Consider the following 17,467-nt stretch of genomic DNA (forward strand, 5'->3'; position numbering starts at 1 on the left):
GCCATTGATTGTACACGTTGGATAATTATATGGTATGTGAATATATATTATTTATCAATTTTAAAATGCTTTATATATATATGTATATATATATATACATATATATAAGCAAAATGAATCTTTAATTTTCATCCTTTTCTGTACTATACTTACATAGTGATTTTTTTGGGGGGAGTGGGGTTCAGAAGCAGAATTTATTCCAAATACATACATGCTTCCTCTTCTTCCCCTTAAGTAACAGGTGGTGGGTCATTCAGTAATCAGAGACAAACGCTTTTCCAATATTAAGACCTTGGTTTGAGGTTCATAATTGGGTAGGAAATGGTAGATATATTCAACTATATTGTAGAAATTTTCCTCACCTCTGCTAGACTACTTTTTGACTTAGTTTCTCTTTCACTTACTGATAGAGAGGGTCCATTGCTGACTAGTGGGATTGCCTCTGTATATGCAGGCCTGCTTGCATCTTTGTGATCAAGTTTATTGTAAAGAAAGGTAAGAGAAAATGGGGTTAGAAGAGGAAAAGAAGTAGATGAAGTTTTTCATACTAGGCAGGCCTCAGCATCCCCGCAACAGATCTGCTTGACTCTTTCACATGAAGAAGTTGATCTTGTAAGACATTTCCATTTCTACATTCACTGGTAGTTTTCATAGCTTTCCCACTGTTGCTGACAGCATGACTTCTCATAGTACCACCATTGCTTAATACCCTCAGTGAGCCTCTCCATGGTAAGGATTCTGTTTAGGATTCTGTATACGCCTTCCATGTTCCCTTCCATGTGTACCATCACAGTTCTAATAATGAACGTCAGATGTTTACCATGACCTTGAATTTAAAAGTCTTCATACTGTAGGATCTACTTTTCTCCACCAGGCCTCCACCAACCTTCCTGTGGGGACTCAGGGCATGGAATTCCTCTCCACTATTGAGAACAGGTCATTTCATGTAGCCACCTACATGGCCAGGAAAATAAAGGTCATCAAACCTCCTCAGGGAGAAAAGAATGTACAAATGGTATCATAAACAATGCTTGAAACTCTCCTTCCTTGATCACTGCTGTTAACAAACCTTTCTGCCATGAGACCCTGCTGAAAGTGTTCTCACACCCTTGTCAAACCCTTATAAGCCCTTGCACTCTCCCCACCCCCTTTGTGGAGCACTAGCTTTCATTTTCCATAGACAGCTGCCACCATGGAAGATTCTCTCCTGTTCATTAGTCCTAATCAAAATTCATGTCTAACTCTCTGTCTAGTGTAGTCTTGGGTTTTCAGGCTACCCTGACTCAAGTCCTCCAAGAGCTGGGCTGGAACAACTGGTGAGCCAGCCAGGAGACCCAAAAGCCACCAGCCATAGCAGGTATGAATCTTAGGAAGGGAGAATCCATGGGGGAAATCCCAATTTGGCCTCTATTATCCATACAGGGAAGGGTGGCTGCCCTCCCAGACAAATGGGGACTGCAACAAAACTGTTGGGACACTCTGAAAACTCCAGCAGGGTTGCTAACTATATTGCAACAGATTGCAGGACAACAAAATTTGAGTAAGAAGAAAAGAGGCCTCCAAATAGTGGTGGCTATAGCATGGCCCCTGTTAGGAGTTCTGAGAATGGCTGCCAAGGGCAGAAAATGTGGCAAAAGCCATTGTGTGCCATTTGGAAAAGGTTTGGGAAGAAAAGAATAAAGTAACACCATCTTTGTATGCAGTGGTTCCAAAGGTAGCCTCTTTACTACAAGGAATTAGCACTTAATTATTCATTATCACTGTTTTAACTAATATTTTCCTTAGTATTCCCTTATATAAGGCCTGTCAACCTGCTTTCATCTCACCTGGGAAAGAGAACAAAGGACTTTCATCGTGCTCTCACAAGGCTGTTTACATAACTCAACCATCTGCCATAGTCTCATGGCAAAGGATTTCACTAAGTTGAAAAATCTATTTCACTATATCGATAATGTCACATTAACCAGTAACTCTGTTTCAAAACTAACAGATACCTCATGCTCATTGTTATCTCAACTTGAGAGTCAGGATGGGCACTTAATCACAACAAACTGCGATGTCTTGGCTACTCTGTCAAATTCTTAAGTGTTGTATGGTTGGATAAGACAAAAAATCATTCTTTCTGCAGTAATTGATAAGGTAAAAATGTTTCCCCATGCTGACCACACCTCAACAACTAATGGCTTTCTTGAGGTTGTGGGGGTATTGAAAAACCTTTTGCTCACTTAACCCAAATGTTAGAACCGCTGTATATGTTAATTAGAAAAAGTTATACTTGGAAATGGGAGGACCTCCAGCAGGCTGCTTTTGAAAAGGCAAACAGGGCAATAGCTCAGGCACAAGCACTAGGGGGCAGACTCAGACCCACCCTGTGAATTGGATGTAACCAGCAACAATACAATTGGATGTATTGGCTTTGGGTGGGGTCTATGACAGAGGCAACTTTCTAAATGAATGCCCCTTGACTTTTGGTCACAATTATTAAAAGGGGCAGAACTGACTGATGCAAATGTTCTAAGAAATGATGAATATGCAACTAAGTGATGATATTGTGAATTACTAATTATATATGTTTATGTTTTAATTCATTTTTTAATTTTTTTTAATTAATAAATTTTAAAAATATATTAAAAGGGGGGCAGAACTGAGATACAGCCCCCTGGAAAAGCATTTGTGTGCTGCATATAATGCTCTATTGTAAATAGAGGGACTGATGCAAAGATGCCCAGTCACCTTGAAAACAGCCATCCCTATTCAGGGGTAGATAATCAATATGGTATTCAAGCCATGTTCTCGCAGTGCCCAACTGGGCACTCTGATCAAATGGAAAGCCTACCTGCTATAGCACAACATTTTCAATACCAGTCCTCTGATTGCAGAAATGCATGAGATTCTTGGACCAATGTCCTATAAAGAAGCCTAAAGTTGCTGTACCTGAAATAGCTGTTGAAATGCCCACCATAGAATGCACAGGTAACATTCCTATGGCTGCTTTGTACACTGATGAGTCTGCCAGCAGGCAGCTTCCCACATGGACACCTGTAGCAGTACAACCCAGTACTGACACTATTTGGTGGGAGACTGGTGCTATGCAAAGCAGTCAATGGGCTGAGTTAAGAGCAATATGGATAATAATAGTGCATAACCCAGGAGGCACACTAAGCATCTCTATTGACAGGTGGACTGTGAACAAAGGCCTTATGACCTGGATGCCAATCTGGAAGCAGGAACAATGGACAGTCATAAGTTGCCCCTTCTGGTGATAAGAATTGTGGAAAGACATCTGGGATGCCTGCCAATGACGAAAATTCCAGCTGACGATCACATGCCAACAACCAGTAGACATCACGAGAGAGTGCTCCCTGCATCGAAAAGCTACTTTGGTCCCCTTCTGCTCCCAGTGGGGGCAGGGTATGCTTTTACTAACATGGACACGGCTACAAGACTGTTGTTAGCTTTTCTGTGGAGGAGGCGAACCGAGGGCCACCATCAGATGTTTGGAGAAAGTTATTGCTCTGTATGGAGTGCCTACATAAATAAACAGGGATTGGAGGACCCCTTTCACTGGGCAGATAGCCCAATCCTAGGCCATGGATCAGGAAATCATGTAGATGTTCCATCTACCCTACAATCCCACAGGTGCAGGCCTTATAGAAAGAATAAATGCTTTGTTAAAGAAACAGCTAAAAGATGGCAAGAGGTCCTTGCAATAGTGGACTAAGAACCTCTATCAAACCTTAACTGGATTGAATGCAATCCCACTGGTTGCAGCCCCAGCTGCTATTGAAATGCTAATGACAAAACCTATGCAGGCTCTAAAAATACAAATTAAAGGGCCATCTGCTTTACAGCCTAAAAGGGGGAAGAAGAAGAATTTGTTGTTGCCCATGCTTCAAACTATACAAATGGAAAAATAAAGTCCTTTAACCTTATTACTAGTCTATGCAGTTGCACTGTTTGGAAATCTTAAACCCATGGGGAAGAGGAGTTATCCAACATATTGTAATCCAACACACATACACAAAAAAATGATCACCAATCTGGGGCCTTCTAATCTCACAAGACATTTATGGATAACTATGTGGACCAATGGAACACTAGTATGTATATTGTTAGACCCCTTATTGTTCCCCATAAGCATCTTTCTTTCCACTTATAGTGCCTTAACAAACACCTTCTGTGGTAGTTAGGTTCAGGTGTCAACTTGGTTAAGTGAAGGTACCTAGTTCTACTGCTGTGGACATGAGCCAATGGCATGTGAAACTCGTCTGTTGCTGATTACGTCTAGGAGGCATGCCTACTGCAACGAATGATGTTTGATTTAATTGCTGGCACTTAAATGAGAGAGTTCAATGTAGCACAGCCAAAGCAGATCAGCACACCTCATCTCAGCACTCACAGTTTGGCCCAGGCCTTTGGAGATGCAGAAAGGTATCACCCTAGGGAAAGTTGTTGGAACCCAGAGGCCTGGAAAGAAGGCCAGCAGAGATCACCTTGTTCCTTCCCACATAAGAAGTTGAAAGTTAGCTGCCTTTCCTCTGAAGAACTATACATTAACTAAATAAATCCCCTTTTATTGAAAACCAATCCATCTCTGGTGTGTTGCATTCTGGAAGCTAGCAAACTTGAATGCCTTCCTACAATGGGCTTCAGCAATCATTCATGCCCACAATCAGACTGAATTTGTGTTTGCATGGACTTGCCATCTTCTGGTACTAACACCCTTCCTTAGACTGTGATTCCTGCATATTGGACTGTACAGAATACCCAGCTGGCAGAATTCAATGCATTGGAAAATCTGAAAAAGAATCTTTTCATTTACAGGACATTGTATGTGGAAACAGCCCTATGTCCCTGCTACCTTATACAACTCTTTACACCACACTCCTACTAATTGGGAAATGGTTTAATTCCCTTTCTTGGCCATGATGGCATCTCTTTGTGGGGTTGTTGTCTCTGTGTGAGGGCTCTTAGGGTTCTATTGTCTCATACTGTTGTGAAATATGGATACAATGTCTGTCCTATGGTCAACGTGTTCTGTTGCATGAGGGTGGATTGTGGTGACCTAGGGCCTGGGATTCCCCTCCATATTGAGAGCAGGTCACTTCATGTAGTGGCCTACGTGACCAGGACAGATATTAAAGGTCATCAAACCTACTCAGGGAGTAAAGAGTGTACAAGTGGTATCATAAACAAGGCATTGAAACTCTCCTCCCTTCATCACTGCTATTAACAAACGCTTATGTCATGGGACCCTACTGAAATCTTCTCACACCCTTGTCCTAAACCCTTATAAGACCTTAAACTCCCCCAGGCCCTTTGTGGAACACTGAACTTCATTTTCCTGGCCCACCACCACCGTGAAAGAATCCTCTCCTGTTCATTCGTCCTAATCAAAATTCATGTCTACCTCTCTACTTAGCATGTTCTTTGGTCTTTAGGCTGACCCAAGCCCTCAAGACTGGGTTGGAATACCTCCTTATCCAGTTTTGAAGTCAATGCTGACTGAACCTCATGAAATGACATTTTAAAATCCTTAATTTTCTTTTATATGAATTTTACCTCAACAAAAAAAATTAGTTGGAGAGCTGTTCTTTGTTTTTTAACAAGTTGTACTAGATCAAGTTCTCCTTCTTGAAAAATGAATGTAAATAATCTGTAAAGCCACCTGGGCCTGGGTTTTGTTTTGTTTTGTTTTCCCCTAGGGGAGATAGCTTTGATTTTTATTTCAGATTTCTTTTTGGTCTTTGGCTTATTCAAATTTTCTATTTCTTCTTGAAATAAGTTTGGCATTTTGTATTATTCCGTAAAGTTATTTTTTTTCTTTTTTGGTTTTCAGTATTTTGATATTTGTTCACAATTTCCTTTAATGGTCTTACAATATCTATTATTTTTGCAGTGGTTCGCAAAATTTGCTTAGCCCCTTCTACTTTGTTTCTTCATCTGTAGAATGGCAATAATATATACTACCTAATTCATAATATCATTATAAGTACAAAATGCATTAATAGTTTTAAAGAGTTCAGAACAATACCTAGCACATAGTAAGCACTGTATAAGTTTTAGCTGTTATTGTTTATCTTATTGATATTGTCTGAGAAAACGGTTTTGGATTCGCTAATCTTCTCTAAGTAGGTGAATTCTATAGTTTATTCATTTTGTTCCTTTCTTAAAATTTCCTCCTTTTGTTTATTTCTTAGAGTATTCAGTTTATCTTTACCCAGCTTCCGAGCTGAAAAAAATTGTTTATTTGGTCTTGTTCTCTCTCATGTTCTGTTAGAGCTATAAATTACTTTTAAATACTATTTGGCTATGTCCAGTGAATTATACCATGTATTATACTATGTTGTTTTTTCATTGTCTTTCACTTTCAGGTATTTCTTAATTTTCCTTATGGTTATTTCTATCTCAGGTATCCTTTTATTTGAAAATTAATTTCTTATTTTACTGCACTATGGCCAGAGAATATGGTCTGAATGGCGTTTGCTAAATGGACTTTACTGGGACTTCTTTGCTTTAGTACAGAGTAAAATTTTTTTTGATGTTCCATCCTTGCTAGATGATTGGAACTGTGATTCCTGCATATTGGACTGTACAGAATACCCAGCTGGCAGAATTCAATGCATTGGAAAATCTGAAAAAGAATCTTCTCATTTACAGGACATTGTATGTGGAAACAGCCCTATGTCCCTGCTACCTTATACAACTCTTTACACCACTCTTTTCCTACTAATTGGAAAATGGTTTAATTTCCTTTCTTGGCCATGATGGCATCTCTTTGTGGGGTTGTTGTCTCTGTGTGAGGGCTCTTAGGGTTCTATTGTCTCATACTGTTGTGAAATAAGGATACAATGTCTGTCCTATGGTCAACGTGTTCTGTTGCATGAGGGTGGATTGTGGTGACCCAGGGCCTGGGATTCCCCTCCATATTGAGAGCAGGTCACTTCATGTAGTGGCCTACATGACCAGGACAGATATTAAAGGTCATCAAACCTACTCAGGGAGTAAAGAGTGTACAAGTGGTATCATAAACAAGGCATTGAAACTCTCCTCCCTTCATCACTGCTATTAACAAACGCTTATGTCATGGGACCCTACTGAAATCTTCTCACACCCTTGTCCTAAACCCTTATAAGACCTTAAACTCCCCCAGCCCCCTTTGTGGAACACTGATAGTTCATATATGTGTATGTATATTTAGTAGTTCAAGCCAGTTAATAATATTACTTATAGCAAATATTCCTTTATCATTTCTTAAAAAGATATATCAAAATCTCCAGTTACAATTGTAATATGCATCCATTTTTTCCACCATAGTTTATCAGGTATAGCTTTATATCATTATACCTTTTTGACTGATTGTTCCTTTTATCAGTATACAAAGTCGCTCTTGGATGCTGATGAAATTTTTCACCTTAAAGTCTATTCTTTAAAGAGTGTTCTCATTAAAGTCTCTTTAAAAGTCCAGCTCAGGGCAGGCCACAGTGGCTCAGTGGCAGTGTTCTTGCCTGCTATGCCAGAAACCCAAGTTCGTTTCCTTGTGCCTGTCCATGTATGAAAAAAAAAAGAAATAGCAAAAAGCAAAAAGCAAAAGTCTAGCTCAGTGTGGCTTGTGTTTCATGCCAGGACCTTGACTGATATACTGATACTGGGATGTCTATGTCAGCCTTCCATATTCTCAATGTTTATTTTATACTTTCTATTTATTCTTAGTGCCCTCCAAAAGAGCGCCTTGCTCTAATCATCTAACTCACTAAATCATTCTTTTACTATGTTCATTCTGCTAGTCAATCAATTCATTGAATCCTTGTTTTTCACAATTACAGTATTGTACTAAGTATTCCACTAGGTTCTTCTTGGCTTCTTGTTATTGCTTCATGTTTTCAGTATACTCCCTATGTTTTTGAGGATATTTATTATGGCTTTTTAAAATTCATATTCTGTTAGTTCATAATTTCTGCTTTAGTTCATAAAAGCTGTTCAGCTTATTTCACTATAGTGATTTTATTCCTCTGGTATTTTCTTCTAGCAGTTTATCTTCTCCTAGGGAACAACCCCCTGCAGAACACTCGCCAGTATTGTGTTATCTAAAAAACACAAAGCCCACACCCTAACTTATCCCCCTTCTTTTGAGTTTGCAGAGTGTAGGAGGGATAGTTATGGTAGGTGTAGAGTGTTTGGCATTAAAATCTAGGTTTGAGCACTTCTGGAAGATGGCAGAGTGGAGTGGAATGAGTTCACCCTGCTCCATGGGACAAGATGGGGGATGGGGAGAAAATGACTGGAACTTTCTACTGGGCTGTGAGTAATCAAACAGGGTCTAGGGAGTTTTAGGGAGGAGAGAGGCTGGGGATTGGGACCAAGAGAACAGGGTGAATCAGGCGACCATGATCCCCACATAGAGCAGACTGTGTCTTAAGAAAAGGTGCAATCTGAGGCAAATGATCATCTCTCCACCCCAGACTGAATGGGTCATAGTTGACAGCACCAGCCAGGGTGCCCAGACGCGACCCAATCATCCTCTAGGGGCCAGTCTCTGGGTGCCAGGAACAGCCTGCCCCACAAGTGCGGTGTCTGGCAGATCCAGTGGCTACTGGGTGCTGTGGGGCTGAGGATCCTCCAGGCACTGGTCAATTCCCCAGTCCCACTGGTGGGAGGGGCAGACATGAGGGAGGAGGAGCCTTAGGCATGCCGTTTGCTGGTGAGAAGCGGTAAGTTCAGTAAGGTTTCTGCAGTGGGAGAAGGGAGAGTTTGAGGGGAGGAGATGCCTCGGGATCGCCACCTGCTGGGAAGAAGGAATAAAGGCAGGCAGGCTAACTCTCTATCTGCCCAGGCTTTTATTTGTTTTTTTAATTTTTAATTTTTTTCTTAATATTCTTTTTTATACTTGTTTTTCCCTTTTTTAATATAGTCTTTCTATATATTTTTATTAATGGTATAATTCGCTTTTCATTATTTTCATTTTTATAGATTTGTATTTATTATTTTATATATTTATTTTTTATTATTCTATTTTATTTCATTTAGTTTTATATTTTTTCTTAAATTTTCTTTCCCTTCAGTGGACACTGTCTGAATTCACCTCCAATATATCTTAGGATATCCCTTTTTTTACTCTGGGGCCTACTACATTGAGGTGTGTTTTTTATTGTTCTTATTGTCATTTTTCATATTTTATTATATTCTTATTTTATTATTATTCTCTTTTTGGGGAGAGGTGCATGGGCAGAAGTTGAGCCTGGGTCTCCTGCATGGTGGGCAGCCATTCTACCATTGAAGTACCCATGCATACTAGCCTAGCTTCTAACAAACCCTCAAGTAGAATTGCATCCCCTACATGAGATCTAGACCTTGGTTTGGTAGGAAATTACTAACAAACAAAGTGTAAAAGGGAACCTTCAATACAAAACCAAGTAAATACAAAACTTTAAATGAGTGAAGGAAACCAACTTGCAAAATAACTATATCAAAAATAAATAATAGGGGGAACAAATGTTAAAATAAATTGGGTAGAGGGAAATACTAGTAGTCAATGAGAGGGAGGGGTAAGGGGTATGGTATGTATGAGTTTTTTCTTTTTTCTTTTTATTTCTTTTTCTGGAGTGATGTGAATGTTCTGAGATATGATCACAGTGATGAATATACAATTATGTGATGATATTGTGAGCTACTGATTGCACACCAAGTATGGAATGTTCATACATTAAGAATGTCCATGTTTATATGTTGATTGGTTTTATTAATAAAAATAATAAAAAACATATCAAGATAATCAAATATGCTGAGCACAACAGACAATTGCAAAGCACATGAAGATATAAGCAAAAATGGCCAAGCCGAATGACCAAATCAAAATCCAGAGTGGGCACAGAGTATTGAACAACTACTTAAGGATATTTATAAAGAAATAGAGGATATCAGGAAGACGGTATAAGAGCATAAAGAATAATTTGGAAGATTAAATTGAAAAATGTCAGATCTCACAGAAATGAAAGATACAGTAGAGCAAATTTAAAACATACTGGAGATACATGGTAGCATATTCAAAGAAGCTGAAGGAACAATAAGTGAGCTAGAAGATAGAAGAAATGAACAAATGGTAAGAAAGATGGAAAAAATACAACTGGATCTTAGGGAAATGATGGACAACAAGAGGCACACAGATATAAGAATCATTCTTGTCCCAGGAGAAAAAGAGAAGAGTAAAGGGCTTGGAAAGTTAGTTGAAGATATAATCAGGGAAAACTTCCCAACCCTTATAAAAGACATAAATACCAGATTAAAGAGGCCCAATAAACTCGAAATTGAATAACTCTGAATAGGCCTACTACAAGATATATACTAATCAAACTGTCAGGTGTTGAAGAGAAACAGAGAATACTGAAAGCAGACAAAAGAAGCAATCTTCTACATACAGAGGAAAACACATAAGACTTACTTCTGAGTACTCAGCAGGCACCATGGAAAGCAAGAAGACAGTGCTATGATATATTTAAGATCCTGAACAAAAAAGTTTTCCAGCCAAGAATTCTTTATCCAACTAAATTATCCTTCAAAATTGAGGAAGAGATTAAACTCTTAATAAAAAAGAGAGAGAGAGAGAGAGAAGAGGGAGATTTGGAGGAGAGCATGGAATTGAAGACTATGAGTAATGTAAATTTAAAGGATAAAAAGAGAGGAGGAAAAATATAGAGAGATCTGAAAAATAAAAACTAAAGGATAAGATGGCTGAGTCAAGAACTGCTTTTACAAAAATTATTTTGAATGTCTAAACTCACCAATTAACAGATACAGGTGGCAGAATGGATTAAAAACACAATCCATCTATATGTGTTTACAAGAGATGCATCATAGACTCAAGGATACAGTTAGATTGAAAATGAAAGGATGGGAAAAGATCTTCTATACAAGCTGTAACCAAAAGAAAGCAGAAGTAGTGACACTAATTTCAGACAGAATAGACTTTAAATGTAAAGACATCATAAGAGACAAAGAAAGACACTACATATTAATAAAAGGGGCAATTCATCAAGAAAAAATAACAATCATAAATATGTGTGCTCCCAGTCAAGGAGTTCAAAGTACATGAGGCAAACATTGACAAAACTGAAGGGATCTTTAGACACTTAAGCACTAATATTGTGAGACTTCAATACAGCACTCTCCACTATAGATAGAACAACCAGACAGATGATCAACAAGGAAATAGAGAATATAAACAATGTGATAAATGAATTAGACTTAGTAGACATATTGGTCATTGCACCCAAAACATGAGGATATACATTCTTTGCTAGTGCAAAAGGAATGTTCTCCAGGATAGGTCATGTGCTAGGACACAAATGGAATCTTTATAAATTTAATAAGATTGAAATTATCCAAAGCCCTTTCTCTGATCACAAGAGAATAAAGCCAGAGATTAATGATCAGCAAAGAACCAGAGCTTTCACAAATATATGGAGATTAAACAACACACCCTTAAATAATCAGTGGGTCAAGGAAGAAATTGCTAAAGAAATCAGTAAATACCTGGAGATAAATTATAATAAGAATACAACATATCAAAACTTATGGGATGTTAAGAAGATAATCAGAAAGTATTGGCAAAGTCCCTTGAGGGATGGGAGAAAAAATATGGAATTATTAAATTTTACCACTGTGTCAAACATTAGGGACACCCAAATAAATAGGCCAAGCCCTTACTGTTGAGGCTTCTTCTTGTGACTCTTATGTATGTAATGGAGAAGCATGTCTACCTCTAGGTATGCCTAAGAGTTACTTCTGGAGGACCTCTTTTGTTGCTCAGATGTGGCCTCTCTCTCTCTAAGCCCAACTCTGCAAGTGAAATCCTTGCCCATCCCCCTATGTGGGACATGACATCCAGGAATGAAAGTCTTCCTGGCAGCATGGGAGATGACTCCCAGGGATGAGCCTGGCCCTGGCACTCTGGAATCAACAATGCCATGATGATCAAAAGTGGAGAAAGAAGTGTAACAAATAAGGAATCAGTGGCTGAGAGAGTTCAAATAGTCAAGAGGCTACTCTGGAGGTCACTCTTATGCAAGCTTCAGTTAGACATTGCTACCTATCACAGCTTGCCAAACCCCAATCAAACCATTCCTGCCAACCTAATGAATATCTAGCGCATTATGTAGGAATCTACAAAGGTTCCATGCACTAGAGTAACTTTGCAGAAATCCATGACTCCCAGATGGGTCCCTGGACCAGGTAAGTCCTGAAATGCAGAACGGTCAGCCTCTACATAATGTCAACTAGTTCCATCCCCCTCTCCCATATTATTGACAGCCCTTTTCAACATTAAAAAGTTAGAATGGGCAGAGCCCAAATACCCTTAAAGAGTGGGAGAAAGATCAAAGTTGATGGCAGAGTTATATAGAGAAGTTAGAGTTTAACAAATGAGTATGATTGCTGACTCATTATATTGATATTTCTTCTAGTCTCTGGTCTCTTAGAGCAGCTAGAAGTTAAAATCTGAAATTGTGGAATTATAACCCATACCAAACTCTGAAATCTATTCTACAACTAATCATTGTAATGTACTTTAAAATGTATTGCTTTTTGTATATATGCTATTTTTCACAAAAAAAGAAAAAGAAGCCAATTGTGAACATAAATGCATAGCTATATAGGGAAAAATGATTTAACTTCTCACCTGGAGAATTTAGAGAAAGAACAGCATATTAACCCCAAAGCAAATAAAAGAAGAGAAATAGTAAGATTAAAGCAGAAATAAACAAACTGGAGAACAATAAAATAATAGAAAGAATTAGCAAAATAAAAAGTTGGTTCTTCCAGAAAATCAATAAAATTGAGGACCTCTAGCTAGACTAACAAAATAAAAAAGAGAGGACACAAATTTTAAAAATCAAAATGAGAGGGACATCATTACCACAGATCATGATGAAATTTTAAAAATCATAAGAGAATATTAGAACACTATGCCAACAAACTAGACAACTTAGATGAAGTGGACAAATTCCTAAGAAAACATGAACTATCTATACAGACTCAAGAAGCAATAGAAGAACTCAACAAACCAAATACAAGTAAGGAGATTCAATCAGTCATCAAAAATCTTCCCACAGGACCTGCTTCAGTAGCACATATACTAAAATTGAAACAGTACAGAGAAGATTAGCATGGCCCCTGCATAAGGATGACATGCAAATTCATGAAGCTTTCCATGTTTTTAAATTCTGAAATGCTTTGCTCTTTGTATAACCCTAGTAATTCCTTGGAACTTTAAGTATCTATGTGACAACTGAGATTCAGATTTAGTTCTCAGATTAAATTTCTCTGAAAGTTAACATAAATCCATACGGCAACTGTTAAAAAAACTGAGAAAGATCAAACTCCAATTAGAGATGTGATGAAACTGATCTAGTTAAAACTAAGATAAATCAATATACAAGGTAAAAAGCAACACTGTCTGTATTTTAAAGCTTTAACTTTTGCGTGACAAAAGAAAAAGGTGTTTATTTTGTCCAAACTTTAAATTTTCTTTAATACCCATCTAATTTAATCTGCCTATTCAGTTAAACAACTTAGTTTGGTTTTATTTGATATAGAACCTGGAACAAGCAATAAAATCTTAATATTCTGTGCAAGTTAATGTTATACGATGATGCATTTCAGAGTATTTTGGGGGGAAAAAATGGAGGAATGTTTTCAAAGTCCCTTGAGGAACTGGGAAAAATATTGAACTTCCCCACCTGACATTTTCTCAAGCAAGAGGAGCTCTAAATTTAATAGACCAAGGCCTTTATCTTGAGACTTGCCCTTATGAAACTTAGTTCTGTAATAGCAAACTGAACGTACTTATGATTTGTGCCTGAGAGTCATCTCCTGAAAACCTCTGCTGTTGCTCAAATAAAAATGGTCTCTCTCTAAGCCAAACTCTGACCTTCCTACCTACATAGGGCATAAAATTTCTAGTAATATAAGCATGGCCCTGGCATAGCAGAATATAACTGGCCTTGGCATCACAGGACATGACTGGCCCTGGCATCATGATTAGTTGACCCAAAAGGAGGAAAAGAAATAAAGTTTCCATGGCTAAAATATTTCAAATTGAGTCAAGAGTTCATTCTGGAAGTTACTCTTATGCAAGTTTCAACCACATCTTGCAAACTGACACAAAATGGCAAACCCAAATCAACAGTATTCCTGGAAACCTTGAAAGATATCCTGGGCTCTATAAAATTTTACTTATTAAGTTTGTTTTTCAGAAACTGAAAACCTCTAGACTGTTCCAATGTCAGAGAAGCCCTGAAACCCAGAAATACTTGACTCTCCAAGAACAGCAACTGGTTTCATCTTATCATTCCTCTGCTGCTTAACGATACCCTTTTCAGCCTTGAAGCAGTTAGAGAGTCATCACCCAGATATCCCTCAAGATTGAAAGATAATTATCAAATGAGAGGGAGGAATTGTAACCAAGAAATTAAGATTTAAGGAATGGTTTTTATTACTGAATCATATTCCTTTTTGCTTTCTGGTATTTTGGGGTAGACAGAGAGAAATAACTGAAATCCCTAAACTATAATTCAACTGCCCTGATATCTGAATGATTGGAAAAGCCCTTGTTCTGTGTGTCTTTGTGACAGTAAGAGCTGTTATTCCTTCTATTCAGTCATTTTCTTGTAGGGTAAAATCCCTAAGTCTAATGAAGGGTTTAAAGTCAGCCATTAACTAATTTCAGCCCCTTACATTTGTAAATTGCACCCTAGACTCTGCTATTGAAAGATAACTTTCATCCCTTCTTTTCAGCTCATACCTTTAGTGTTGAAATGATAGCTCTGCCTCCCCTCCTTTCTGATTACATTCTATTGAATGGAATGATAATGATAACAGTGTCTCCTTTTCTGCTTTGAACTTGCTGAAATGATCTCACCTCCGCTTGCTAAAATCCTTGAAAACCTTCAACCCCCTAAACTCAGGGAGACAGATTTTGGTCCATCCGCTCTCCAGCTACGTGGCTATTAATAAACTTTTTCTCTCTTTGAAAAGATAAAAATCTTCCCACAAAGAAAAGCCCAGGATCAGAGAGCTTCACAGGTGAATTTTATCAAATATTCCAAAAAGAACTAATGCCAATCCTACTCAAAATCTGCTGAAAAATTGAAGAATAAAGAATGCTACCTAATTCATTTTGTGAAGCTAACATGACTCTAATACAAAAATCAGATAAAGACACTACAAGAAAGGAAAACTACAGACCAAACTCTCTAATGAACATACTGCAATATTTCTTAACAAAACACTAACAAATAGAAGACAATGGCACATTAAAAGAGTTATAAGGTGATGTGACAGTGGCTCAGTGGCAGAATTCCTGCCTGCCATGCCAGAGACCTGGGTTCAATATCTGGTGCCTGCCAATGCAAAAGAAAAAAAAAACAGTTATACATCGTGATCAAGTGAGATTTATACTAGGAGTGCAAAGGTGGGTCAGCATGAGAAAATCAATCAATGTTAATACAGCACATTAACTAATCGAAAGGGGAAATCACATGATCATAATGATTGATGCTGAAAAAGCATCTGACAAAATCCATCATCATTTCCTGATAAAAACACTTCAAAAGTTAGGAATTGAAGTAAACTTCCTCAATATCATATCAGCATATATGAAAAACCCATAGCCAACATCATACTTATTGGTGAGAAACTGAAAGTATTCAGCTCAACATCATATTAGAAGTTCTACCTGATACAATTAGACAGGAGAAAAATAAAAGGTATCCAAATAGGAAAGAGAAAGATAAAACTTTCATTATTTGCAGATGACATGCTCTTAAACTCAAAAAAAAAACCTGAGAAATCTATAGCAAAGCTATTTGGGCTGATAAATTCAGCAAAGTGGTGGGATACAATATTAATATTAAAAATTCAGTAATGTTTATATGCACAAGCAATGACCTATCTGAGGTGATAATTAAGGAAAAAATTCTACTCAAAATAGCAACCAGAAGAACCGGTTATCTAGAAATAAGGCTAACCACGGATGCCAAGGGCTTATACATAGAAAATTACCAAAAAAAATCGCTAAAGGAAATTTTTTAATGACTTAAGTAGATGGAAAGACAGTCCATGCTCATGGATAAGGAGATTGAATGTCATTGTCATTAAGATGTCAATTCTAGCGCGCGGGTCATGGCGGCGGCGGCGGCGGAGGGCTTACCGGCCCCTGGACCTGAGGAGCCTGTTCGAGACGATGCTGCCGTGGAGACAGCTGAGGAAGCAAGGAGCCCGCTGAAGCTGACATGAATGAGCTCTGCCGGGACATGTTCTCCAAAATGGCCACTTACCTAACTGGCGAACTGACGGCCACCAGTGAAGATTATAAACTCCTGGAAAATATGAATAAATTAACCAGCTTGAAGTATCTTGAAATGAAAAATATTGCAATAAACATTAGTAGAAATTTAAAGGACTTAAACCAGAAATACGCTGGTCTGCAGCCTTATCTGGATCAGATCAATGTAATTGAGGAGCAGGTAGCAGCTCTTGAACAGGCAGCCTACAAGTTGGATGCATATTCAAAAAAACTGGAAGCCAAGTACAAGAAGCTGGAAAAGCGATGAAAAAATTATTCCTATGGAAGAAAGTCTTTTTAAATGTTGAAGAATGTTTTATAAGACCCAAATCTTGAAGCTGATAGAATTGTCAAAACTCCTCAAGAGGAAGTATGCTGGTCATCCTAGGAATATTCCAACATTGAAGTAAACTGGAGAACTATGGTTATTCTTGAATCTCCTTTGAGATGGTATCTGTCAGAAACTCACCCTTAAAAACTCTTTGCCTTCTGCTTGAGGTCTTCACCATTCGTTCAGAATAGAGACTCTCTCAAAGTTCAGAATAAACCTGAACTTGGTAGTAGAATCAAATGAGAGGACTTGTTTTTTACTGATAGTGGTTGATTATGTCATTATTTCCTTAAATGGCTGGTCTTTAAGTTACTGTGTAAATGGTTGTTTTTGCTATTAATGATGCTAATGTATTGTTAAAACTCTAAAAGAAAACAAACCAAATTTGTCCTTACGAATGTCAGTAAGATACTTTTTTATTATATTGCAAACAATACAACATCCTAAAATAATTTCATGCCGAGCCTTAGAAAGAAAGTGAGCAGATACAGTAAAAGGAAATATCATAGAGAAAAGACAAGATGTATGTATATGTGTATATGTGTGTGTGTGTTGGGTGGGATGGGGTGGGAGGTGTGGGCTGTCACTCATAAAATAAAGCATTTTATAGAATAAAAAAAAAAAAAAAGATGTCAATTCTACCCAAACTGATCTACAGATTCAATACAATACCAATCAAAATCCCAATGATCAACTTTGAAGACTTGGAAAATTTAGTTATCAATTTATTTGGAAGGGAAACAAATCCTGAATAGCTAAACATATGCTAAAAAAGAAGAACAAACTGGGAGGACTGT

At 37.8% G+C, this 17,467-nt stretch overlaps 1 non-coding gene and 2 pseudogenes across 1 annotated transcript; 2 read left to right on the top strand and 1 right to left on the bottom strand.

Annotated features, from left to right (window-relative positions):
• Positions 1-476: 476 nt before the first annotated feature.
• On the bottom strand, positions 477-833 carry LOC143650925 (small ribosomal subunit protein bS21m pseudogene; annotated as a pseudogene).
• A 12,276-nt stretch (positions 834-13,109) lies between these two features.
• On the top strand, positions 13,110-13,212 carry LOC143651031 (U6 spliceosomal RNA). The gene has a single exon (XR_013159777.1). It is a non-coding gene; the product is annotated as a U6 spliceosomal RNA (small nuclear RNA).
• Positions 13,213-16,296: 3,084 nt separating this feature from the next.
• Positions 16,297-17,227, top strand: LOC143649464 (biogenesis of lysosome-related organelles complex 1 subunit 2 pseudogene; annotated as a pseudogene).
• Positions 17,228-17,467: the final 240 nt, after the last annotated feature.

This window comes from Tamandua tetradactyla, chromosome 11 (assembly GCF_023851605.1).
Source record: "Tamandua tetradactyla isolate mTamTet1 chromosome 11, mTamTet1.pri, whole genome shotgun sequence".
NCBI lineage: Eukaryota > Metazoa > Chordata > Mammalia > Pilosa > Myrmecophagidae > Tamandua > Tamandua tetradactyla.